At 43.4% G+C, this 26,578-nt stretch overlaps 1 long non-coding RNA gene across 1 annotated transcript in view; it reads right to left on the bottom strand.

The window, feature by feature from the left end:
* Positions 1 to 26,578, bottom strand: part of LOC137544803 (uncharacterized) — a 189,099-nt gene continuing 162,521 nt past the window's right edge. The window contains exons 3-4 of the long non-coding RNA XR_011025926.1: positions 20,428 to 20,470; positions 1 to 243 (exon numbers count right to left, since the gene is read on the bottom strand). This is a non-coding gene — a long non-coding RNA (uncharacterized lncRNA). The remainder of the gene's footprint in view (positions 244 to 20,427; positions 20,471 to 26,578) is intronic.

Raw genomic sequence — 26,578 nt, 5'->3', positions numbered from 1 at the left:
TAAGTCAACAAATAGTTTAATACAGAAATAAATACGCCGGGCTAAACAGTGTAAGAACGCAAGAGGGAAATTCCAGAACCTTTTGATAAAGTATAAAAACAAACAGAACTCTCTCCAGCCACAGCTGAGACCTTCAGACATTTAGCAGCCCCACTTCTGCTCTACAGTTTAGCACCAGCCTGCATGATGTCGGCACAAGGCTTTTGCAGGGAGATATTTCTATATTGTGCCCAAACATGGAACCTAAAAAACAGGTAACAGAAACAAATTATCCCTTAACAGGTTATTTCAGTGGACCAAAGTATAACGTTTAAAGCAAACCTGAAGTGAAAATAAAGTGATATGATAAACAATTTTATCCACAGTCCTACTCTTAAGGGCCCATTTACACTTCACCGTTTACCGCTAATCGCCGTATCGCCGGTGATCGCAATAGCGCTAGTGTAATGTTAATATGGCAGTGATCTCGCTGCTGCAATCGCTGGCAATTCATGGTAAACACAAATGCAATGCATGCAGCACTTTTTCGTGATTTTTGCGCAATCGCCATTGCAATGTAAAAAAGCGCTAATTGCGATTGCTCAAAAATATACAGCAAAAAAATACACGTTTTTCTGTTAAAATTGCAGCTGCAAAACGCTAGCGCTAATCGCTAGTGTTTTGCAATCCCCAGTGTGAATGGGCCATAAATAGTACTTTCCTGGAATTCCATAGTCTTCTTTTGTATTTAAAGAGGACCCAAGGTGGATTTGAATTGTTAAAGTGGGAGACATAGGCATGGTTACTTCTTAAAGTGCACCTGAGATGAAAATAAACTGATGAGATAAATGCAGCAATCCACTTCAGCAGGCACCACCGATGTAGAACGTAATAACTTTATTGTGTCATACAAGTTAAAAGGCAGTCATCCAACGACAGACCGCTGTTTCGAGCTGTGTGCTCTTTCTCAAGTTGTCAAAACTGCAATGAATAAAACATCAGAACTCACACAATATATAGTAAAGGTTGGCCAATCAGAGCATGTCATTTCAAAACACCCAATCATATGTTGCCACATCATAAGGGGACCTGATGGAGAACTTAGCTCAAAAGCAAAAGGCCCTCCCAGCAAGACAAAGTAACCAATCACATGCCTACTTAATGTTTTTACACTGTACATTAGCATTCACCCATAAAAAATGGCACTATAAAAAGTGTTATACAATACCCCGTGAAGCAAGTAAAAAGATACAATAAACCGCTATATCCCATCTTGCGCTGTAAAAAATACTAAGGGTTAGCATATCTCCGGGCCGCCGACCTATCCGCATCAAATGCCCCCGGGCCGCCGACCTATCAGCATCAAATGCCCCCAGGCCGCGACCAATCAGCAAAAAGAAAATGTGTTTCAAAAAAGGAGGCAAGCGCTAATGCGAGACGCCGACCAATCGGCTACGCTCGCAATCTCCTACAGGAACACGGCATATACAGCCGCGTTCAAAACGCCGACCTATCGGCATTAGACATCCTCCTGACTGCAACCAATCAGTGGGAGAGTGGAGTCTAGGCGGAGAACGCAAGCGCTACTGTGAGCCGCCGACCAATCAGCTGCTCCCACAGTCTTCCGCAACTACACGGAAGAGGCAGCCGCGTCATTGTCCAACGCACGTCTCCATAGCGGGACGCCGACCAATCAGCGCCCTCTAAAACACTTACCACCACACCTACCACAGTGGATGCCCTATCCGTGGCTGTATCTAAAGGAATCTTGGCGTATCTACCAGACAAGGAGACCAATCAGGCGCAAGTAAACATAGTGACAGCGCACACTCCTCCCACCATCACAATCGCCTAGCAACCCCTAACATAATGCTGAATTGAATCCTAAACACTGTCTGCAAAGCGCAACTGTAGTAACTAGATAACAAGTGGTAATCCACCCATACTGTATATCAAAATCATGGATTGGTTTAAAGGCATCTAAAGATACAAAAAATGAAAATAAATTAAAGAAAAATTACAGAAAAATCGCCTAATAACTGGATGTTTATCCACAACACACCCCATTGGCCACCTAAATGAATACATAAACCCCAAGCAATCAAATGACAGATCAGATAGAAAACGACAGATCATACTCAATATTCAGTCCCCCACTGCCCAGGACCCCCAATTTCCTTATCCAGAAGTTCTCTCGTCTGGATAATTCTTTTGCTCTATCCCTTCCCGCCCCCCATCCTACAGGGACCCCATCAATAGCCTGAACCCTCAATTGTGAGACCCCATGGCCCGCCTCAATAAAATGCCTAGCCACAACTTGGGTGGTATCATTAGTCCTAATGGCCGTCTTGTGGGAAGATAGTCTCACTTTAAGGGCCTTTGTGGTCTTACCTACATAGGCAAGGCCACAAGGACACTTCAGCATATATATGACAAACGTAGAATTACAGTCGAAATGTTCCCTGATATTATAAGGGGTACCCTTTGAGGGATGTCTAAAGACATCACCTTTGATGATAGAGCTACATAAATGGCAACTTAGACAAGGGTATGTACCTTTCTTGCCTTCTCTTAATTTATACGTTTTCGATCTAGTGTGTACAAGTTTATCCCGAATAGTAGGGGCTCTTTTAAAGGACAGAAGGGGTGGATATCTGAATTCTGGGACCCTGGGGAAGGCTTCTCTCAATAAATGCCAATGTTTACGAACCGCATTGCCAATTTGTGTACTGCAAGTGTTAAACGTTGAGACAAATGGCATACGTATGGAATTATCTCTACCATGTTTAAACCTTTGTGGGGGCTCGAGGGTCCGTGAAGGATACCCTCTATGCCTAAATTTCTGCTTCATTTTGTCCAACTGTAACGCTTGTTTAGTATTATCCTGTACAATATTCATTACCCTTTTGAATTGGCCACTGGGAATTGAGTTTTTAATTTGAGGGGGGTGGAAGCTCGAGAAGTGCAGTATGGAATTTCTATCTGTACTTTTAGTATACAGGTCTGTGCTTAAACACGCACCTTCCCTGTACACTTTAGTATCAAGATAAGAAACCGACTCCATGTCCACATGCGCTGTAAGTCTTATATGAGGACATTTTTCAGAGAGGGAGTGCAAAAATGCATCTAGGGTCGAACGAGGCCCCGCCCACAAGCAAAAAACATCATCGATGTACCTCCACCAGCACTTAGCGTGCTGGCGGAAGAGCACATCGGTGTACACGAAAGATTCCTCAAATAAACCCATAAAAAGATTTGCGTAGGCCGGGGCCACGTTCGACCCCATCGCAGTCCCCCTCTGTTGTATGTAAAAATTGTCCTCAAATTTAAAGTAGTTGAAAACCAAAACTACCCTCAATAGTTCAATCAAAAATGCACGTTGATCTTGTGAAAGATCAAGCCGCGTCATAAGGTACCAGTCGATCGCCTCCACACCCCCATCATGTGGGATGGAGGTGTAGAGGCTCTCGACATCCAATGTCACCAACAACACTCCCTCATCAACCACCCCAACTCCCCTCAATTTCTCTAGAAAGCAAGTGGTGTTCTTGACATATGAATCTAATTGAATCACCAAGGGCTGTAGAATCTTGTCAAGAAATTGGGCCAGCGGGACAAACACTGAGTCCACACCGGACACAATAGGACGGCCCGGTGGGAATTCCAAATTTTTATGAATTTTGGGCAACGTGTAAAAACTAGGAGTGACAGGATGATCTTTAACTAGAAATTTAGCCAACTTCTCATCAATAATATCATTAGAGAGAGCATGTTCTATCAATGCTTTTATTTTATGCTGAATAACATTAATCGGATCACTATCTACCCTCCTGTACACATCTGCCTGTGTCAACTGTCCCAAAATTTCTTTCCTATAATATTCTGCATCTAACACTACCACGGCCCCACCCTTGTCTGCAGGGCGAACTACAATATCCCTTCTAGATTCAAGTTCACGCAAGGCTTTCAATTCCCCTTTGGACAAATTAAGGGTCACTTTCTCCTGAATGGAATCAAGCTCGATCTTTTTGATATCCTCATTAACTTTAGTAGTGAATAAGTCCACCAGAGCATCTGGTGAAGGTGTAAAAGTACTCTTCATACGGAGTCCACTTGCTGTAAGTGTAAGCTTCCCTTCATTATCCTGGTTCCCACTGGTTTGTAAGGGTAATGCACTAAAAAATGCTTTCAATCTGATGTTCCTATAAAATCTGAACAGTTCCTGTTCCAATAAGAAGAAATCTGGTCGGTTAGTTGGACAGAAGCCAAGTCCATGATTCAATAATTTTGTCTCAAGGCTAGATAATTCATGACCTGATATGTTAACTACTAGATCTTGGGTTGGGTGTCCTTCCTCTGACGCAAGGTCATTGAGTTGGTCTGACTCTGCTGACCTCTTTTTGTTAAGCCTCTGTTGTTGGCGCCTATATCTGACCCCACCTCTACGCCTCCTCCTCTCGGAGATGGGTCTCTCGAATCCGGTAAAAAATCCGTATCTGAGGAATTAGGTCCCGAGTTGCCAGAATTAGGTTTACCCCCTCTCGGTATGCGAGGTCTTACCCTGGGTCGTCTAGAGTTAGCTGGAACTAACTTCTGCCATGAGTATACATAACCTGATTGGTAATCAGAAATGTCCCTTCTCCTTTACTGGGGAACAAGCCACAAGAATCTTGGCACTTACAGAGGGGGAAGCGACATTCCTACAAAAATCAGATGCCAAACCTTTGAAAAGAGAATTGGAGTACCTAAGGAAGCAAAAGATTGAATTGGATTTACATGCACGGACTCTTACCGAGTATTGTCGGAATAGAAAGATTCCAAGATCTATGCGGGCACAGGTAGCCCCTCAACTGTTTCCTAAGAATAAAAATTTCTGTGCAATTTGGGAACGTATCTTCAACAAAGCTTCTTTTGATGCTATGCTCCACATGATTAACACCATACATCACGAATTGCCTGCCTTGGATGTGAAGATAGTGGAAACTACAAGTAAATTGAGAGCACTGGTTCCTGATGAGGAATATAAGCCCTACTTAGAAAATCTGGAGAAAAAAATGGATGCCTTTAGAAATTCCTTAGAAGAAATAAAAAGATCAAAATATAACCGGGACATTTCTGATTACCAATCAGGTTATGTATACTCATGGCAGAAGTTAGTTCCAGCTAACTCTAGACGACCCAGGGTAAGACCTCGCATACCGAGAGGGGGTAAACCTAATTCTGGCAACTCGGGACCTAATTCCTCAGATACGGATTTTTTACCGGATTCGAGAGACCCATCTCCGAGAGGAGGAGGCGTAGAGGTGGGGTCAGATATAGGCGCCAACAACAGAGGCTTAACAAAAAGAGGTCAGCAGAGTCAGACCAACTCAATGACCTTGCGTCAGAGGAAGGACACCCAACCCAAGATCTAGTAGTTAACATATCAGGTCATGAATTATCTAGCCTTGAGACAAAATTATTGAATCATGGACTTGGCTTCTGTCCAACTAACCGACCAGATTTCTTCTTATTGGAACAGGAACTGTTCAGATTTTATAGGAACATCAGATTGAAAGCATTTTTTAGTGCATTACCCTTACAAACCAGTGGGAACCAGGATAATGAAGGGAAGCTTACACTTACAGCAAGTGGACTCCGTATGAAGAGTACTTTTACACCTTCACCAGATGCTCTGGTGGACTTATTCACTACTAAAGTTAATGAGGATATCAAAAAGATCGAGCTTGATTCCATTCAGGAGAAAGTGACCCTTAATTTGTCCAAAGGGGAATTGAAAGCCTTGCGTGAACTTGAATCTAGAAGGGATATTGTAGTTCGCCCTGCAGACAAGGGTGGGGCCGTGGTAGTGTTAGATGCAGAATATTATAGGAAAGAAATTTTGGGACAGTTGACACAGGCAGATGTGTACAGGAGGGTAGATAGTGATCCGATTAATGTTATTCAGCATAAAATAAAAGCATTGATAGAACATGCTCTCTCTAATGATATTATTGATGAGAAGTTGGCTAAATTTCTAGTTAAAGATCATCCTGTCACTCCTAGTTTTTACACGTTGCCCAAAATTCATAAAAATTTGGAATTCCCACCGGGCCGTCCTATTGTGTCCGGTGTGGACTCAGTGTTTGTCCCGCTGGCCCAATTTCTTGACAAGATTCTACAGCCCTTGGTGATTCAATTAGATTCATATGTCAAGGACACCACTTGCTTTCTAGAGAAATTGAGGGGAGTTGGGGTGGTTGATGAGGGAGTGTTGTTGGTGACATTGGATGTCGAGAGCCTCTACACCTCCATCCCACATGATGGGGGTGTGGAGGCGATCGACTGGTACCTTATGACGCGGCTTGATCTTTCACAAGATCAACGTGCATTTTTGATTGAACTATTGAGGGTAGTTTTGGTTTTCAACTACTTTAAATTTGAGGACAATTTTTACATACAACAGAGGGGGACTGCGATGGGGTCGAACGTGGCCCCGGCCTACGCAAATCTTTTTATGGGTTTATTTGAGGAATCTTTCGTGTACACCGATGTGCTCTTCCGCCAGCACGCTAAGTGCTGGTGGAGGTACATCGATGATGTTTTTTGCTTGTGGGCGGGGCCTCGTTCGACCCTAGATGCATTTTTGCACTCCCTCTCTGAAAAATGTCCTCATATAAGACTTACAGCGCATGTGGACATGGAGTCGGTTTCTTATCTTGATACTAAAGTGTACAGGGAAGGTGCGTGTTTAAGCACAGACCTGTATACTAAAAGTACAGATAGAAATTCCATACTGCACTTCTCGAGCTTCCACCCCCCTCAAATTAAAAACTCAATTCCCAGTGGCCAATTCAAAAGGGTAATGAATATTGTACAGGATAATACTAAACAAGCGTTACAGTTGGACAAAATGAAGCAGAAATTTAGGCATAGAGGGTATCCTTCACGGACCCTCGAGCCCCCACAAAGGTTTAAACATGGTAGAGATAATTCCATACGTATGCCATTTGTCTCAACGTTTAACACTTGCAGTACACAAATTGGCAATGCGGTTCGTAAACATTGGCATTTATTGAGAGAAGCCTTCCCCAGGGTCCCAGAATTCAGATATCCACCCCTTCTGTCCTTTAAAAGAGCCCCTACTATTCGGGATAAACTTGTACACACTAGATCGAAAACGTATAAATTAAGAGAAGGCAAGAAAGGTACATACCCTTGTCTAAGTTGCCATTTATGTAGCTCTATCATCAAAGGTGATGTCTTTAGACATCCCTCAAAGGGTACCCCTTATAATATCAGGGAACATTTCGACTGTAATTCTACGTTTGTCATATATATGCTGAAGTGTCCTTGTGGCCTTGCCTATGTAGGTAAGACCACAAAGGCCCTTAAAGTGAGACTATCTTCCCACAAGACGGCCATTAGGACTAATGATACCACCCAAGTTGTGGCTAGGCATTTTATTGAGGCGGGCCATGGGGTCTCACAATTGAGGGTTCAGGCTATTGATGGGGTCCCTGTAGGATGGGGGGCGGGAAGGGATAGAGCAAAAGAATTATCCAGACGAGAGAACTTCTGGATAAGGAAATTGGGGGTCCTGGGCAGTGGGGGACTGAATATTGAGTATGATCTGTCGTTTTCTATCTGATCTGTCATTTGATTGCTTGGGGTTTATGTATTCATTTAGGTGGCCAATGGGGTGTGTTGTGGATAAACATCCAGTTATTAGGCGATTTTTCTGTAATTTTTCTTTAATTTATTTTCATTTTTTGTATCTTTAGATGCCTTTAAACCAATCCATGATTTTGATATACAGTATGGGTGGATTACCACTTGTTATCTAGTTACTACAGTTGCGCTTTGCAGACAGTGTTTAGGATTCAATTCAGCATTATGTTAGGGGTTGCTAGGCGATTGTGATGGTGGGAGGAGTGTGCGCTGTCACTATGTTTACTTGCGCCTGATTGGTCTCCTTGTCTGGTAGATACGCCAAGATTCCTTTAGATACAGCCACGGATAGGGCATCCACTGTGGTAGGTGTGGTGGTAAGTGTTTTAGAGGGCGCTGATTGGTCGGCGTCCCGCTATGGAGACGTGCGTTGGACAATGACGCGGCTGCCTCTTCCGTGTAGTTGCGGAAGACTGTGGGAGCAGCTGATTGGTCGGCGGCTCACAGTAGCGCTTGCGTTCTCCGCCTAGACTCCACTCTCCCACTGATTGGTTGCAGTCAGGAGGATGTCTAATGCCGATAGGTCGGCGTTTTGAACGCGGCTGTATATGCCGTGTTCCTGTAGGAGATTGCGAGCGTAGCCGATTGGTCGGCGTCTCGCATTAGCGCTTGCCTCCTTTTTTGAAACACATTTTCTTTTTGCTGATTGGTCGCGGCCTGGGGGCATTTGATGCTGATAGGTCGGCGGCCCGGGGGCATTTGATGCGGATAGGTCGGCGGCCCGGAGATATGCTAACCCTTAGTATTTTTTACAGCGCAAGATGGGATATAGCGGTTTATTGTATCTTTTTACTTGCTTCACGGGGTATTGTATAACACTTTTTATAGTGCCATTTTTTATGGGTGAATGCTAATGTACAGTGTAAAAACATTAAGTAGGCATGTGATTGGTTACTTTGTCTTGCTGGGAGGGCCTTTTGCTTTTGAGCTAAGTTCTCCATCAGGTCCCCTTATGATGTGGCAACATATGATTGGGTGTTTTGAAATGACATGCTCTGATTGGCCAACCTTTACTATATATTGTGTGAGTTCTGATGTTTTATTCATTGCAGTTTTGACAACTTGAGAAAGAGCACACAGCTCGAAACAGCGGTCTGTCGTTGGATGACTGCCTTTTAACTTGTATGACACAATAAAGTTATTACGTTCTACATCGGTGGTGCCTGCTGAAGTGGATTGCTGCAAGTATCGGCTCCGGTGGTGTGGAGACCTGTCAGCGTAGGCACGCTATCTGATCTTCTTATTGATGGGTGCTGCTCTTAACCCAGTGACAAGTCCATACTGATGAGATAAACAATTGTATTTATCCTCCTACTCCTAAAAACATTTTAAAGATATTCCATGGTTTTATTTTATATTTAAACATTTACAAAAGTAGAATGAATGTTTTGTTGTCCAGCCTATTAAGTGTCCCAGAGTTAAAATACATGAACTATTGAGCTTTCTCCATCGTTCCCCTGCTCTCGGAAGTTGTATTCTACTAAGGAAAACGTTTATGGCTGTAATTTGGGAGGTTTACTATATTCCCGACAAGACAGAAACTGTCACTTGCATGCCTGACATGCCTCTGTCCCCTTGTAGTCAGTAACCCCCAAATTAGGTATAGTATTCCCGCTGCTATGCAGTGTCCACCTCCATTAGGCAGAATCCTTCTCTAAGTAGTGAGTAGTCAATAACTCCCCCTCCCCTCCTTCTCTGTTTCTATTAAATTTCAAAGAACATGACAAGTATAAAAAGTCAATCTTGTAGAGCACATATACATTTCGCCACATGGTAACTGGGCTGGGCGGGGAGGTCAAGCTTACCTCTCTGACGTCTTCTTCGCTCGTCCCTCAGTGCCTCCCACGATGCGGTCCACACGGCGGTCACGTGACTACAAACACTTCCTCCTTCCGGGCTTAAAGAGGAAGTGTTTGTAGTCACGTGATGCTCGTTGACCGCATTGTGGGAGGCGCCGAGGGACGAGCGAAGAAGACGTCAGAGAGGTAAGCTTGACCCCGCCCGCCCAGCATTACTGGGAGATATCCGGATTGCAACTATCCAGGTATCTCCCGAATCCGAATTTGACCATCCCTGCTTAGCATCCCCTACAGATTATAAGTGAGACCCATTAGCTGGATAAACATTTCCTTACCTATCCAGGCCAAGACTTGCTGATCCATTACTCCTGGATTCCTTGGCTCTCACTCTACTCCTTTCCGAACTTCAACTTTGAGCGCAGCTGCCGTGACTAAAGATTATCTGTTGGGTAATGCGGCCGCATTGTATCTGAATGCAAGCCCTCATTACCTAATGGTGAAGGATATTGTGGCACCCATGCAAAGTGCTCGAGGTGCACCAAGGTGCCATGGCACTCAGTTTGCGAACCCCTGTCATATGGACAATGCTCAAGAGCCAAAAAGAGTATGATGGGTGTAATGAAGCCACCATAACACGGTACGCTTCCCTGTAGCAATGGCCATTAGTCTCTATGAGTCTGACCACACTACCTGGGGTTTGACGTGGCAGAAGTAGTTCCAGTGACGCAGAGGCGACACGGACTCTGCAGTGAGTTGCCGAGCAGTATGAGAAGTATCGCACGGCAGGCATTTGCATTGGAATGGCACCACAACAATCTATTTAGATTACTGTGGTGGGCATGTGCCGATCGGAGAAAACCAGTGACGCACTTCCTGCCCAGCCAGGAAGCACATCACTGTTTGGAGGCGGGGCTATGCAAATCAGCCTGTCGGCCCAATCCCCCGCAGAGTGTGGGAAATAGGACATGGACTAGTGTGATTTTCCTGCCGGGCTCTTCTGCCGCAGGACAGTCACACTGCACCATATGTGATCGTAGCCTTAAACTTTTTTTCACAGCATTCAAAAATCAAAGAGTAGGAACACACTAGGCAAAATCGCATATGCGTTCTCCGCTGTGTGCTATGGAAAACGTATATGCGATTCTGACTAGTGTGTTTTGCTGCATGTGCGTTTTTCTGTGCGTTTGCTCTTTGCGTTTTTGTTCAGCACATGCATTTTTCTTGCGTTCGCATATGCATTTTGTATGCGTTTTGCATGCGTTCTTTTAATGCATTTTATGCAAATCAATTGGAAACCAACGGAAAACGGAAATACATCATCAAACTTGTTTTTTATTTTTTTTAAACGCATGCAAAATGCAATAACTCTGCGTAGCCATTGACTTTCATTATGTGCGTTTTTGATGTTTGATTTTTGAAACATATGCAGCAAAACCAGCGTTTTTAAAAACGCAAATTGCAGAACACAGGCATATGCGTTTTTTCATACGGCCCATTGACTTGCATTATGTGCATTTTCACTCCGTTTTCTACAACCCTAGCATTTCTGCCTAGTGTGTTCGCAGCCTCAGAGTTACAAGTAGTAGCAGTCACTGCATGTCTAAAAACAAAAAAAAAAAACACACACAAAAAACCACCGCAGTAGAATCTTTACCCTGAATATGGTAGAATTTTATCCAAACAGTTCTGATGTATGTTGTGGGGAGAGGCCCATCTCATCAGAGGCTGGATACACGCTTTCCTCCAGTCCTCAGCCGCTATAGACAGCAGAGCTAGTGACAGGTCCTCTTCACTCGTCTCTTCAGCCTCGACGTTCAGAGTAACTGCTTGCGGCGCCTGATGCACGTCACATGACATGCAGGGATGGGAGCTGCAACGAGTTACACTGTATGATGTTGCTTGAGAGAGGATTAAAGAGGACATGTCACTAGCTCCGCTGACAGGTAATGTATGACAGGTAATGTATGACACTTACGGTTTCAATCATTTTTATTGGAATTTTAAAAAAAATAAACAGTCATAGTAATGACATATCAAGAAAACTAGTAAAATGTTTACATTCAAGGACATAAACATCAACAAGAAAAATCAGAAGTTAATCTATACATAGTTAATGTTCTGAAGCTGTCATTTCCATCTAAATTGGGCTATGACCTCAGGAATTCCACAAGGCCTAGTCCACTGATATGCTGTGGTTAAAAGTGAACTATACATATGACTATATAGATATATTAACTATTGGTATTCAAATAACAATATAACCATATGCTGCACAAAAATCAGATGTGCTTTACCTTTATATCTTATCTGTTTATAGGTTGTTGCCTCACTACACCACCACTGATAATATGGTTGTTCTTAAAGGTTCCACTCAACTAGTGTTGGGCGAACAGTGTTCGCCACTGTTCGGGTTCTGCAGAACATCACCCTGTTCGGGTGATGTTCGAGTTCGGCCAAACTGTTCGGGTTCGCCCGAATGGCTCAATGCCTGGCCGAACAGGGCCCCTGTTCGGCCGAACAGGGCCCTGTTCGGCCGAATACGGCCCCCCTATGGGGTCGCAGGCATAAGGGGGGAGCATGCCCCGATCGTGGGGGGAGGGGGTCGGAAATTCCCCCCACCCCCTCCGCTAGCGCTCCCCCCTCTGCCCGCTTCCCCATACAAAAGTTTAAGGAAAGTAAAATAGTACCGGTGGTAGTGGCTGGCAGTGGCACTGTGAAGTGAGTGAGGAGGAGGAGTCCGGAGAGTGACGCGTTGAGGGAGGCCGGGCAGCGGGCGGTTCAGCGGTAGTACCCTTGTGGTACTTCCGCCCTTTCTCTGACCTCACGTCCTCTGCGTGATGACGCATACGAGGGTACGCGTGACGCGTACCCTCGTATGCAGAGGACGTGAGGTCAGAGAAAGGGCGGAAGTACCACAAGGGTACTACCGCTGAACCGCCCGCTGCCCGGCCTCCCTCAACGCGTCACTCTCCGGACTCCTCCTCCTCACTCACTTCACAGTGCCACTGCCAGCCACTACCACCGGTACTATTTTACTTTCCTTAAACTTTTGTATGGGGAAGCGGGCAGAGGGGGGAGCGCTAGCGGAGGGGGTGGGGGGGAATTTCCGCCCCCCCCCCCGCGATCGGGGCATGCTCCCCCCTTATGCCTGCAACCCCATAGAGCCCCCAAAAGCGGGATGTTCGGGGAGTTCGGGGTTCGGCCCGAACATGCCGAACATCGCGGCCATGTTCGGCGAACGTTCCCGAACCCGAACATCCAGGTGTTCGCCCAACACTACACTCAACCTGGAAAATGGGGGATTAAAACCACCCTGCTTAGATTCCAGGGAATGGATCCTAGCGTTATTTAGTATTCATGATGCAATTAGGGATGAGTGTCAGATATAAGGTCTCTAACGATGTATAACCATGACTAACAAGTCTATCTGAAAGGATTACTCCTCAGTATAGTATTAAATTCCTTATGCACTTCACTGAACTATACTAAATAAATCTAAACTAAACTAAACTAAACTACACTATTCTACAGTCATCCCAAGCATTTGACAGTCATCCCAAAAGTGTAGATTTAGTATAAACTGTAGGCCATAAACTAGCCCTTTTCAGGAAAGACTGTAAGGTACCACACCTTATGGACCAAGATTTCTCAGTTAGTAAATTGGATTCAACTATTTTAAGTATGTCTTCAAAATCTGGGATAATTGGGGATTTCCAATTAGCTGCTATAAGGTTTCTGGTAGTAACAAAGATATGATTTGTTATCAGTCTCTCCTGAGGGGGCAAGTCCATAGTCCCCAAATAAAACGGAGGCCATTCCTGGGGAATAGTGTTAAGTGACATGGGAAGTTTTTGAAGGAAATTTGTTATATCTGACCAAAGTTTCTGCAATCTAGGACAGTTCTAACAAATGTACATTAAAGAACCCGTTTGGTTTCATCCTCTCCAACACAAAGGAGATGCTTTTTGATCAAAGTTTATTATTTTTTCAGACACTTTTAATGAGATTTTAGTGATGAGAAACACAGTGTGATGATTTCTTCAGGGATTTTAGGGCCATATCCCATTCCTCCTGACCAATATCTAACTGAAGAAGCTCCTGCCAATTGTTTAATTGCCATTTTGGAGTAGTGTTTTTAAATCTAATAATGTTCTATAGAAAATAGATGTGCCCTTCATCTTGAATCCTTCTGGTTTAAGAATTTCGTTTTTTGGGAGGTAAAGTGATAGGATTATATGGATGCCTAGCTAGAAATTTGTGAATTTTATAATAAAGTTGTTTGTCAGTCTCTGGTATGTTATATGATGAAACAAGTTCTTCAAAGGACTTGATTTCATAGCCAACTAGAAGATCATGAATAGATGTAATGCTACAGAATACCCAGTGATCTATTTCCGATTCATCATTTCTAATTACAGAACATAGACTGTCAATGATGTGGGGATCTTTATGGCCAATATCGTTTTTAAACATTTTCGTTATTTCTTTCCAGATCCTTAATGTGTTAGCTGATATGGGATTTCTTAATGTTTTGTTGAACTTTCCAGATCAATCTCGATTCAAAAAAGGATCTATATGATCCAAACGGCAATTGCTCTTCTTCAATACTAACCCATTGTTTGGTGTTGTCATTGATCCAGATTGATCTAGATTGCTCAAGAATTGTTGCTTGATAATATTTCTCAATATCAGGGACACCAAGGCCTAGATTAGACACATGCATGGTTAAAATTTTGTTAGAAAATCTAGAAGGCTTATTCATTAGTATACATTTATTCAATAATTTTTGTAGATTAACAAAAAACTTTTGGGGGATTCTTATTGGAAGGTTTCTAAGTAAATAAAGTAATTGGGGCAGTATCATCATTTTGAAAGCGGCTGACCTACCCAGCCAAGAGAATTCAAATTTTGCTAGGGCATCTAAGTGTGTTTTCAGTTTTGATAACCAGGGGTCATAGTTTTCTTTGTGTAATTGGGCAATCGTGGGAGTTACATAGATACCTAGATATTTTATGGATTTATTACACCAAGAGTATTGGCAAGAGTTCTTCAGAATATCTATGGTATTGTGAGGAACATGACAGGGAAGAACCACTGTTTTACTTTAGTTCTATATTTAGATTTGGCAGTGAAATAAGGTTTTTTTGTAAATATAGTATAATGTCGTCTGCATAAAGACCTAATTTAGTGTGGGATTTTTATAATGTTATACCGTGAATTAATGGACTGTCTCTCATTTTTTGGGCCAAGGGTTCAATAGACAAGATGAAAATTAATGGGGAAAGTGGGCAGCCCTGACGGGTTCCATTCAAAATATCAAAGGAGGAGGACACTGATCCAGATGACACTCTTGCAGATGATGTTGAATACAATGCTAAGATTGCCTTGTGTAAAAATCCAGAAATTCCAAACTTCAGTAACGCCTTTGACAGGTAAGACCAGTTGACTCTGTCGAACGCCTTCTCAGCATCTAAAGAGATGAAGAGGGTAGGCGTCTGACAGAGTTTAAGCTTGTGTAGCAAGGTAAGAACCTTTCTCATACCGTCGCTTGTCATGCTACCCTTAGTGAAACCCACCTGATCTGGGTGAATTAATCTTGGTAACAAGGGGGCCAATCTGTTTGCAATAGCTCTAGCATATACCGTATTTTTCGGACTATAAGACGCACTTTTTCTCCCCCAAAAGTGGGGAGAAAAAGTTGCTGCGTCTTATAGTCCAAATGTAACATTCAGGTACTTGTTTCCTTGGTCCGCAGTGGGGTGGCAGCAGCGCAAAACATTCTGAGCTGCATGTGGAAAGCTTCTGTAATCATCCCTAATGCTTTGATCTCTAATCTCACCTAGCAGTGTGATCCCCATTGTTTCTAAGCGGCATTGGAGCAGCCGCTATAATCCTCACAATGCCTGTCCTTTGATCTTCCGTCTGCCTCATTGTTCTCCGCAGCGCGATCCACAATGTCTCTAAATGGATTAGGAAAAGCAGCGGTAATCCTCCACAATGATTACTTTTTGATGTTGCCCAGCAGCCCCACGATGCAAGCTGACATAGCACATCTTCAGCCGCTATAGCGGCAGAGTCCACAGCGGCTTCCGTACTGTCTTGCATACTTGCATCATCACATGACCCCGGCGCACGTGCGCCGGGGTCATGTGATGATGAAAGTAAACAAACCAGTACGGAAGCCGCTGTGGACTCTGCCGCTATAGCGGCTGAAGATGTGCTATGTCAGCTTGCATCGCGGGGCTGCTGGGCAACATCAAAAAGTAATCATTGTGGAGGATTACCGCTGCTTTTCTTAATCCATTTAGAGACATTGTGGATCGCGCTGCGGAGAACAATGAGGCAGACGGAAGATCAAAGGACAGGCATTGTGAAGACTACAGTGGCTGCTCCAATGCCGCTTAGAAACAATGGGGATAGCACTGCTAGACACTCTAGGTAAGATTAAAGATCAAAGGCACCTCCTATGCTGTTTAGGATCGCTGTGAATCACGCTGCTGCTGATACCACCACCTCATTAGGACAGCATGGACACCCAGACCGGACCCAGCAACTGCCACCCAGGCTGGTGAGATCTCATGTAATGCTATTGTATTTGTTGGTTATTGTAGCTGGGGTGGGGGTTGTGTAGTGTGGGGTTGTGTACTGTACTGTAGTGTAGGTAGTGTAGTGTTGTGTAGTGCAGTGTAGCTGGGGGGGGGGCAGCAAGGGTTAGTGCAGTGTAGTTTAGTATAGTTTGTGGGGGCAGCAGGAGTTGTTAGTGTAGCCTAGCAGTGTAACTTAGACATCTTGGGGGGAGGAAAGGCCCATAAGACACTCCTGGACCATGGATGCACCCAGGTTTAGTATTTTTTTTTCCCTGGTTTTTGCCCTTTAAACCTAGGTGCGTCTTATAGTCCGGAGCGTCTTATAGTCCGAAAAATACGGTATCTTGATATCTGTATTTAACAGTGATATTGGCCTGTAGCTGCTTGGGTCTACTGGGCCCTTACCTTCCTTAGGAATTGTAGATATTATGGCTGTCAAGACTCCTTAGGGAAGGTACCAGCGGCTGCTACTTCATTAAACATCTCAGTGAGTGGTTTAGAGATAATGCTCACAAATTTCTTGTAATAATACTTTACAAAGCCATCAGCCCCTGGTGCCTTATCCTTTCCTATTCCCACTGGCGAACTCAGGGGGCTGTTCCGGGTGTCTGGAACCTCCCCCCTGCACTGAGCTGTGTATTCAGCCAGGGAAGCCCGCATAATATAAACAGCCTCATTCTCCCTCCCTTCTTACTTCTGGTGCTTCCCTCCAGCTAATAGAATGAGAGAGGCAGCTGAGCTTCCCTCACAACCCTCACAAGAAGATGCAGCCTACAGTGAGAGAATGTTGATTATGGAGTCCTGGACTCTCCACAGCACAGAAGTGTCAGACATGATGAAATTAGAGTGCAGGCAAGCTGGTAAATATGCACAGCATGATGCAGAGCTTGCCTGGACTCAGGGTCTGTGGGCAAACATCTGTCTGGTCTCTCCCCATTGTTATAATGACTGCATGTGTGGATAAGGTGTGGAACTGTGGATAACAAGCTGAAAAGTTTTTGACAGTCCCTAGACTCCAGGAGGGCTTCTTTCTGACTTGTGTGAGAGACTGACAGGGACAGGAGTCCGATTACAGGCAAGTAGCCTGTGTGATGTGGGACTTCAATACAGATAAGTTCTCTGCTCAATCTCCGGGGCTATTCTCAATTTCTCCACTCCTCTCTCTGGGCTAGTGCACGCCAAAATGACAATAGCAATCGCTAGCAATTTGTGAGTGTGATTTTGTGAAGTGATATTTAGAGCGATTTTTGAATGAATTGCTCAAAAACATGCTACATGCAGTATACCTGCGATTTTGAAAAAATCACAACGCTGCTGTGGGAACACCCACATAGGGTAACATTAGCCAAGCGCTTTTCAAATCACTGTTGATTTGAAAAACGCTCAGAAGCACTCTTGGTGTGCACCAGCCCTCCCTCATTCACCTTTGTTTCCCTCTTCCCCTAGTGCTGGCTGGCTGACTGTGTGTTCTTGTCTTACAGGAAAGCTAAATAAAAGTGCAATCCTGGTGAGGCAAAATAATATTATTTAGTATTTATGTAGCGCCGACATCTTCCGCAGATGCATATATCCCTGCATCATATGGGTATCGCTTGCGCTATGTGAAACTATGTAGCATATTCCACTGAATTGTCCAAACTAAGTCTATCTCCTGTTCCTCTCTTGGGGAGTTGTTCCAGCGCTGTCCCCCGTTCACATTTGCTGCTACCAGAAGCCCTCAGAAACACTTATGTCCTTGAGTACTTCCAAAGATAGGCAGCTCCGTAATACGCCAGCGCACTTTTGTGCATGGGCAGTATGGAGCCACCTGTATTCGGAAGCACTCGGGACATACGTGCTTCTGGACCTTTCAGGAACCCCCCCCTTAAAAATCCTGCGTTTGCCCCTGATTCCTATTGCAGCCTCAATTTCCTGCTGACTAAAGGGAACTCCTGTATGTTTTTGTTCAAACTCTGTATCTATAAGAGTGGGTAGATTTACACTTCCCAAATACCTATCAATTTCACCTGAAGAAGGGACATTTGTGCCTGGATCTCTTTCTAAGTTATAGATGTCCTCATATAACGAGGCCAGTGCATCTACAATATGTTGAGGATGGTGTACTATGGTGTTTGTTTTGGGGTGTTTCATTTTCACAATTCTCTGATATATCCTCTTTCCCTTTATTTCACAGGCCATTGCTTTACCCGCCTTGTTTTTTCATACTACCACGTTTCTTTTAATATTGTTTGTCATTTATCATATTGTAAATATAAACAATCTCCCAATTCTTGTCTTGTCTCTTCTAATACAGGGACAAGTTCTGTTTTTTTCTTATCAAAAATCTAAGATTCTAGGGTTTTAATTTTTTTTAATAAAGCATCATTTTTTTCTCAAAATTTTTTCTTTTGAATGGTGCTATATTTATTAAAAAATACCCCTCACAAATGCCTTGTGTGCATTCCAGATTGAACTTTTGGAGACTTCATTGTTATCATTAATCTTAAAGAATTCTACAAGTTCTTTCTTAATTTGTGGAATGAAATGTTCAGAGTGGAGAATGTATTTATTCATTCTCCAACTTCTGTAGGATTGGGAAGAATTTTGGGGTTGGATTTTGACTATTAGGGGAAAATGATCTGACCATACTCTGGGGCCTATCTCTATATCAGAGACTAGAGGCAAAGAAAACCTGTCTACCAAACAATAATCTATCCTAGTGAAAGACTTATGTATAACAGAATAAAATGTATATCTCCACACATCAAACAATTCTGATTTATGTAAAGTGGGTTGAATTATTGCTGGGCCTTTTTTGCGATTAGTAGTGCAATCAATTTGAGGATCCACAATAGCATTTAGGTCACCTGTTATAAACAGATGGCCTTTGGTAATATTATGGAATTTTTTAATTTTTTTGTTCAGATAGTTTACTTGATATGTATTAGGAGAGTAGATGTTTGCAAATGTGAATTCGTGAGAATTTATTTTTCCTGAGATAACAATTCTACCATCATTTTCACTGTATACATTTTCCACCACTAGCCCTAATGAATCTTTTACTGTTATGCATACCCCAGCCTTCTTCTTTTTTGGAAGATTAGAATGATATATATTGGTACACTTTTTTTAACCTTTTAGCCCTTATGTTATTCAAATGGGTTTCTTGTAGACATATTATATCTACTGATTCTTCTTTAACAAATTTCAGCAAAAGATAACGTTTTCTGTACGAATTTAACCCTCTCACATTTAGGGATAGTATCTTAACCACTTTACCCCCGCGCGTACGTATTTCTCCGCCCCTTTTTCCATCCTTTAAAAACCAGGGACGGAGAAACACGTACTTTCCGCGTTCCCGACGCTGTCCGCGCTCCCGCTCGTAAACACGCCGCCCGCCGCTAGTAAAACCGCCGCCGCCCGCTCGCCCGGAGATCAATGAACGGGAAAATCCATTCCCGTTCGTTGATCTAAGCCCCACAATGACCCGCTGCTCTCCTATGGGCAGCGCGATCATTGTGAGAAGAAACTCACGTGTCCAGCCTCCTTATTCTTCCTCCAAGCTTCCGGAAGGAGGCTTGGAGGTCGCAATAAAGCAAAAAGTTACTGTGGCCATCTTGTGGCCAAATAGTAAACTACACCCTACACATTTTTCACATAGAAATAAATGACTTTTACACAAAAATTAACTCATTACCTCCCACACTCCCCATTTTTTTTTTTTTTGTAATTAAAAAAAAATTCAAAAATTTACAATTAAAAAAAATACATAATTAGTTACCTTAGGGACTGAACTTTTTAAATATTTAAGTCAAGAGGGTATAACACTGTTACTTTATAAACTATGGGCTTGTAATTAGGGATGGACGCAAAACTGAAAAAAATGCACCTTTATTTCCAAATGAAATATTGGCGCCAAACATTGTGATAGGGACATAATTTAAACGGTTTTATAACCGGGACAAAAGGGCACATAAATTTCATGGGTTTTAATTACAGTAGCATGCATTATTTAAAAACTATAATGGCCGAAAACTGAAAAATAATTTTTTTTTTCCCCACATTTTTCCTATTTTCCCATTAAAACACATTTAGAAAAAAATAATTCTTGGCATAATGTCCCACCTAAAGAAAGCCTAATTGGTGGCGGAAAAAACAAGATATAGTTCATTTCATTGCGATAAGTAATGATAAAGTTATAGACGAATGAATGGAAGGAGCGCTGAAAGGTGAAAATTGCTCTGGTGGTCAGGGGGTAAAACCCCTCAGTGGTGAAGTGGTTAAATTCCTGTGACATCACAAATAAACATTCTGCATTGTAATGGGATCACAACTGTCACAATACCATTGTAAATGTCAAATCTCAAACTTACAAGCCAAAGAAAACTATTGTTCATATGTCCATTTTCCACAGTCCTGTATGGAAAGAAAAGGTTACTTGGGGCAACAACAATTGCAAACTTATATGTATCAACAGTAACAGAGAAAAAAAAAAAAAGAAAAAGTAGTGACAGCAACTGCATAAAAATTTCCATTGTCACTGAAAAATGAAGAAAAAGATATGGTTAAGTGCTCATGCACTTTGGCCTATCAGGCCCAGATCTACCGATGTAGATCTAATGCAAGACAGTTCACCACAGGGAGGGGAAAAGGTGACAAACCCTGGGAGAAAAGTCTAATGGGGGGGGGGGGGGGGTGTGAGTAAATGGCCAAGACACTGTAGATGCTGGATCAGCCATTGAAGATTTCTTTTTTTCAGAATTATCATTTTGGTCAGGTTGATCATGAGACCATTCCATTGGCTGTTGCTTCGATGTTGCAGCTGGTGAATCAAGTCTGTTATCTCTCGGGAGGAAAACAGGGATATTCCACTTCTCCAATAAGTCTAGACCTTCTTTTACAGTTTTAAGAGCATGGATCACTCCTTGATCATTGATGATCATATTGGTGGGGAATCCCCAGGTATAGGGGATCTTCTTGTAGCGTAATGTAGCAGATACAGGTGCAAACTCCCTTCTAGCTTGCAATCTTACCTGTGATAAATCCGAGTATAGTGATAACTTTAACTAGTCGTGGCTAAAAACATCTCTTTTATATGGAAAAAATGAATCCTTATGATCACGTCCCTGGGTATGCGTTCAGCCAGGGACCCAGGCTTTGGCAGTCTGTGTGCGCTGCCTATTACAAGCTCACTAGCTTTTACTGAGGGTAAAGCTGCTTTCAATAGATCTTTCACATAATCCTTCAGTGAATCAATTGAAACTGATTTCGGCACCCCTCTGATCTTAACATTGTTCCTCCTACTCCTATCTTCTGAGTCTGTGATCTTCTCCTTTGCCCATTTCACCTCACCCACCAGTTCTTCATGCGCCTCTAAAAGTTCATTATATGCAGTGGTCATGTCTGCTACTCTCTTCTCCAGCTTAGTGACTCTCTAATCAGTTTCTTTTGCAAACTGCGGTACATGGCCTGCTAGTAGTTTCATGTCAGCTCTCATCTCACTCATATTGTCTTGCATGACTCCCCTAAAGGACATCATGAAGTCCTTAAAGAACTGCTGGGTCATGGGCTGTTCTGTAGCTGGGAAGTTAGATAGAGGGTCTGGGGAGGTGAATAATGGAGGCGCTGGGAGAGAGGCTGGTAAAGCCTGTCCTACCTGGGTCTCCTGGTTATCCTGCCGGTCTCTATGTTGTTTTGCCATCAGGGGACTGTGTGATCTAGAGGAATATGATAAATCCTCTTCACTGTCTCCTTGCTGTTCTCCTTTGGAAGCATGGCGATATGGAGTCTGCAAAGGAGCAAATCTGTTTCTCTGAGGCAAGGGAGAACGATATGCTGCGTCATAGTAGCTCCCTTGTTGTTGTTCCCAGTCACCATCTTGCCTGTCATCACTGTAGAAGTCTGTTAGCTTTCTAGGCTTGGGAGAGTATTTCTTCCCCTTGGGTCAGACTTTCCTGTAGTCCTTGTGTTTAGTGGATGTTCCCACACAACTTCACCACAAGCAGGGGCTTCTCAGGGTGCTTTTAGCTACTGTAATCAGTGTCCTTAGCAGAGAGCTACAGGCTCAGACGTCCATGCAGCTCCGCGGTCAGGCCTCGCCCCTCGTGTATGACACTTCCTCTGCTACGCTCTGCATCTCCCCACAGAAGCGGGCCGCCTCAGCCTCCCCCCCCCCCCCCATTGTTGAGCCGCTGGTAAAACCTTTTGAATTGTCTCTAATTAGAGATTTGGATTATTACAACTGCCTAATTGTGAATTATTCTATATGAAAAGAACAATACGTTTAGGCTAGGGGCACACTAGCCAGAAACGCTAGTGTTGTGGAAAAAGCTAGTGCTTTTACTGCTAAGGCAAGTCTATGGGCAATTTTTGAAAATGCACAACTTGCTGCATAAATTTCAAAAATACCTGTAAAATACACACAATGTATCTCAATGGAGATGCAGAGGAAGGAATGCATTTTTACATGCATTTTTATGTGTTTTTTTTTTGTTTTTTTAGATAGGTTACTGTATTTTACTTTATTTATTAGGGACATTAATAAAAAGGCAAAAACGCATTCAAAACTAACATGAAGCGCACCAAAAAAAGGAAAATGCGCAGAAAAAAAACGCATAGCTTTCTGCACTGCCTAGTGTGCAGGGGCGTTTCTAACCTTTTTGTCATCCAGGCAAGAAGTCCTGTGTCACACTCCCAAAGTCATGGCTTGCCTAGTGCACCATTTCACTTAAATCCATCTCTGGATGCACAGGGGGTGCAGAGGTGGCACGGGGGGACTGGACTGAAGGTGGCACAAGGGGACTGAAGAAGGCACTAAGGGAGACAGAAGGAGGTGGAAAGGAAGACAGAAGGAGGCACAGATTGACACACGGGGGGGGGGGGGGCAGAGGTGGCACAGGGGGACCTACGGTAGCACAAGGAGCCAGAATGAGGCACAAGGGGATAGAAGGCGGTACAAGGGGACAGTAGGAGGTACAAATACCCGTTGGGGCTAGGCTTTGTTCAAGAGGTGTGTCTTAGTTTGGGGTGAGGCTTAATTCAGGGCGTGGCTTAATCAGGTGCATAACACCCCACAGGACCAATGGCACTCCAGGCAGTGGCCTGTAATGCCTATGCCTAAAAACACCCCTGCTAGTGTTCTCCCAGCTTCAGTTGTTGGTCTTTTTTTTTTTTGGTGGAGAATCTATTTGGAAATCCTATCAGAGTGAGGTAAGGTAAAGTGAATGTTAAGTTAATCAGACGTGAATGGTTGAACCTTTTTGAATGATTTGCCTATTATTTGTAAGTTTCACTCAGGCTGCTCTCTCAACAATGACAAGTCAGGTACCAATGATGACATCACCTCTGAAGCAAACAAAAGCCTGAACTTTGCTCTGTTTCACTAGGCAGTGAGTGTGTGTATGCCTTAGATAAATACAGACTTGCTTACACATAAAAGCATGTGCCTTGTCAGTGAGTCATGGCTGGAGAATTAGTCTTCTGCAGAGACCGTTAACAATGTACAGGAACACGATTATTCTCTATGTAACTTACTTTCACCTCAGATCAAACAAAGATCCTCATCACCACTTCCCCCCAGCAGTGCTGGGCCGAAATTACGCATTAGCGTAATTACGCATTGTAATTCACTACAAATGCACCGTAAGCGTAACGTGTAAGGTTACGGTATTACACGTAATTAATTACGCGTAGACCGTAGGTTACGTTATTACGCGTAACAAATTACGCGTAAGACCGTAAACTCCTATTGAAATTACACAGTCTGCCGTAATCGCGTAATATTACGCTCCCGTATAATATTAAAAAACCGCCGACTTTAAGGGTTAATAGCAAAGCCCCCTTAAGTGCTAAGAGCCTCAAATTTGGAGAATATATTAAGGAGATCATAAGGAATAAGAGGAACATTTTTTTTTTCAAAAAGACCGTATAGTTTTTTAGAAAATCGATGTTAAAGTTTCAAAGGAAAAATATATACATTTAAAAACCCGCCGACTTTAACGGTTAATAGCAAAGCCATCTTAAAATTTAGGAACACCAAATTCCCAGGGTATATTAAGGGGATCAGTGGGAATAAGAGGAAATTTTTTTTTTCAAAAAGACCTTATAGTTTTTGTGAAAATCGATTTTTAAGTTTCAAGGGCAAAAATGTCTTTTAAATGCGGAAAATGTCCGTTTTTTTTGCACAGGTAACAATAGTGTATTATTTTTATAGATTCCCCCAAGTGGGAAGAGTTTTACTTACTTCGTTCTGAGTGTGGGAAATATAAAAAAAAAACGACGTGGGGTCCCCCCTCCCAGACCTCTTTAACCCCTTGTCCCCCATGCAGGCTGGGATAGCCAGAATGCGGAGCACCGGCCGCGTGGGGCTCCGCACCCTGACTATACCAGCCCCATGGTCCATGGATTGGGGGGTCTCGGAAGGGGAGGGGCAGCCAAGCTTTCCCCTCCCCCTCTGAGCCCTTGTCCAATCCAAGGACAAGGGGCTCTTCTCCACCTCCGATGGGCGGTGGAGGTGGAGGCCGCGATTTCCTGGGGGGGGGTTCATGGTGGCATCTGGGAGTCCCCTTTAAAAAGGGGTCCCCCAGATGCCCACCCCCTTTCCCAGGAGAAATGAGTATAGGGGTACTTGTACCTCTTACCCATTTCCTTTAAGAGTTAAAAGTAAATAAACACACAAACACTTAGAAAAAGTATTTTAATTGAACAAAAAACATAACCACGAAAAAAGTCCTTTAATATTCTTAATTAACCATTAATACTTACCTGTCCCTTTAAATAAATGATACCTCGCAATAGCCTCGGAAATGTTCTATCAGTTACAATGTAACAAAGTTATTACAATGTAACAACTTTGTTACATTGTAACTACGCCGCACCCGATGTCACTCGCCGCTCAGCCGCCGCATACACTTACGCGTCCGTGCAGGACGCTAAGTCCCCGCCGGCTTCCGCTGTCCACCCCGCCCACATCTGTCACCCACATGTGGGTGACAAGTGGGAGAGGCGGGGAGGACAGCGGGAGCCGGCGGGACTTAGCGTCCTGCACGGACCCGACAGAGCTCTGAGCTATATAGCTCAGAGCTCTCTAAGCATCTTTGTATTTGGGCTCCAAGGAGCCCCATTGGTCCTTAGCAGACCAATGGGGTTCCTTCAAATCATAATTACGGTATTGCATGCTGCTTTTTCTTCTTGTTTTATATAGCATCCTGTGAAAATAGGAATCGCATATTGGATTTGCAGTGTACAGGGAGCCTAAGGGTTTACCGCCAAGCGTCCGTGTGAACCAGCCCTTAGAGTGGCTGCAGCCCTGGAGCGTTTTGAGTCCGCCAGGAAAAAAGAAGTGAGAGAGATATGGAGGCTACCACATTTATTCCCTTTTATACAATACCAGTTGCCTGGCAATCCTGCGCATCTATGTTGCTACAGTAGTGTCTGAATCATACCAGAAACAAGCATGCAGCTAGTCAGACAGCTATCCAGGCAAACTTTTCTGTTTTCATGTTCATTCCCTACATAGCAAAATTGAGAACAAATGTTAATCAACAAGCTAGTCCACGCTTGACTGTGTTTTTCACATGCAGAAAAAAAACTGACACCAGTTCAGCACCGTGTGTGTTTTTGTTATCAATTACATTAGCTTCTGTGAAAAAAAATGCACGTTTTCCCACATACAAATACACATGCACCCATATGCAATTCACTTTTGAAGAAGTTTTCTCCTAGGTGGTATTTTCAAAATTGTCAATAAATTAATTTTTACTCCACCAGCAAGCAAAAAAATATGCAAAATAATTATGATAGTAGGCATTTTGGTACTTTTCCATTGCAAAGTGCTCAACATGTATTCTAAATTGAAGATGAAAAATTATCTCCATCTGACCTAGGAGTTTTGCAGTAAACCTTTTCTCCTGAGTTTTCTCCTACCTGATATTTTTAAACTTGTCAATAAAAAGACTTTTAAGACACCGAAAGCAAGAAAATACTTAAAATAATAATGTCAGTACTTTTTCACCTACTTTTCAGTACTTTTTCAGTTGAAAAGTGCTAGAAAGTTATTTTAAGATGAAAATGTATCTCCTAGGAGAAATCTCAGGAGAAAAAGTTAATTGCATATGGGACATGATGTTCAGAAAAACACATACAGAAAACTGGTAAAGTATAGAGATGGCTCGAACCGTTCACCGGGCGAATCTCTGTGGGCCCTGTACTACTTCCGGGTCGCTATGACCCGGAGTAGTACCCTGCGCTGGCCCGGCGGTGCACGTCCTATATCGCGCTCCTGTTTCCGGGCACTCTGCGCATTAACGTGGCGTCAATTATGACGTCACGCACATGCGCAGAAAGAGCCCGGCAACAGGAGCGCGATCTAGGACGCGCACTGCCGGGCCAGCGCAGGCGTACTACTCCGGTTAATAGCGACCCGGAAGTAGTACAGGGCCCAGTGATGCAGAGATGTTTGCAGGCGAACGGTTCGGGGAACCGTTCACGACATCTCTAGTAAAGTATGAATGCTGCCTCAGTCAG

The sequence above is a fragment of the Hyperolius riggenbachi genome, chromosome 2 (assembly GCF_040937935.1).
Source record: "Hyperolius riggenbachi isolate aHypRig1 chromosome 2, aHypRig1.pri, whole genome shotgun sequence".
Classification (NCBI taxonomy): Eukaryota; Metazoa; Chordata; class Amphibia; order Anura; family Hyperoliidae; genus Hyperolius; species Hyperolius riggenbachi.
Note: the sequence above shows the minus strand (reverse complement) of the source record. Positions and strands in the feature narration are given on the sequence as shown.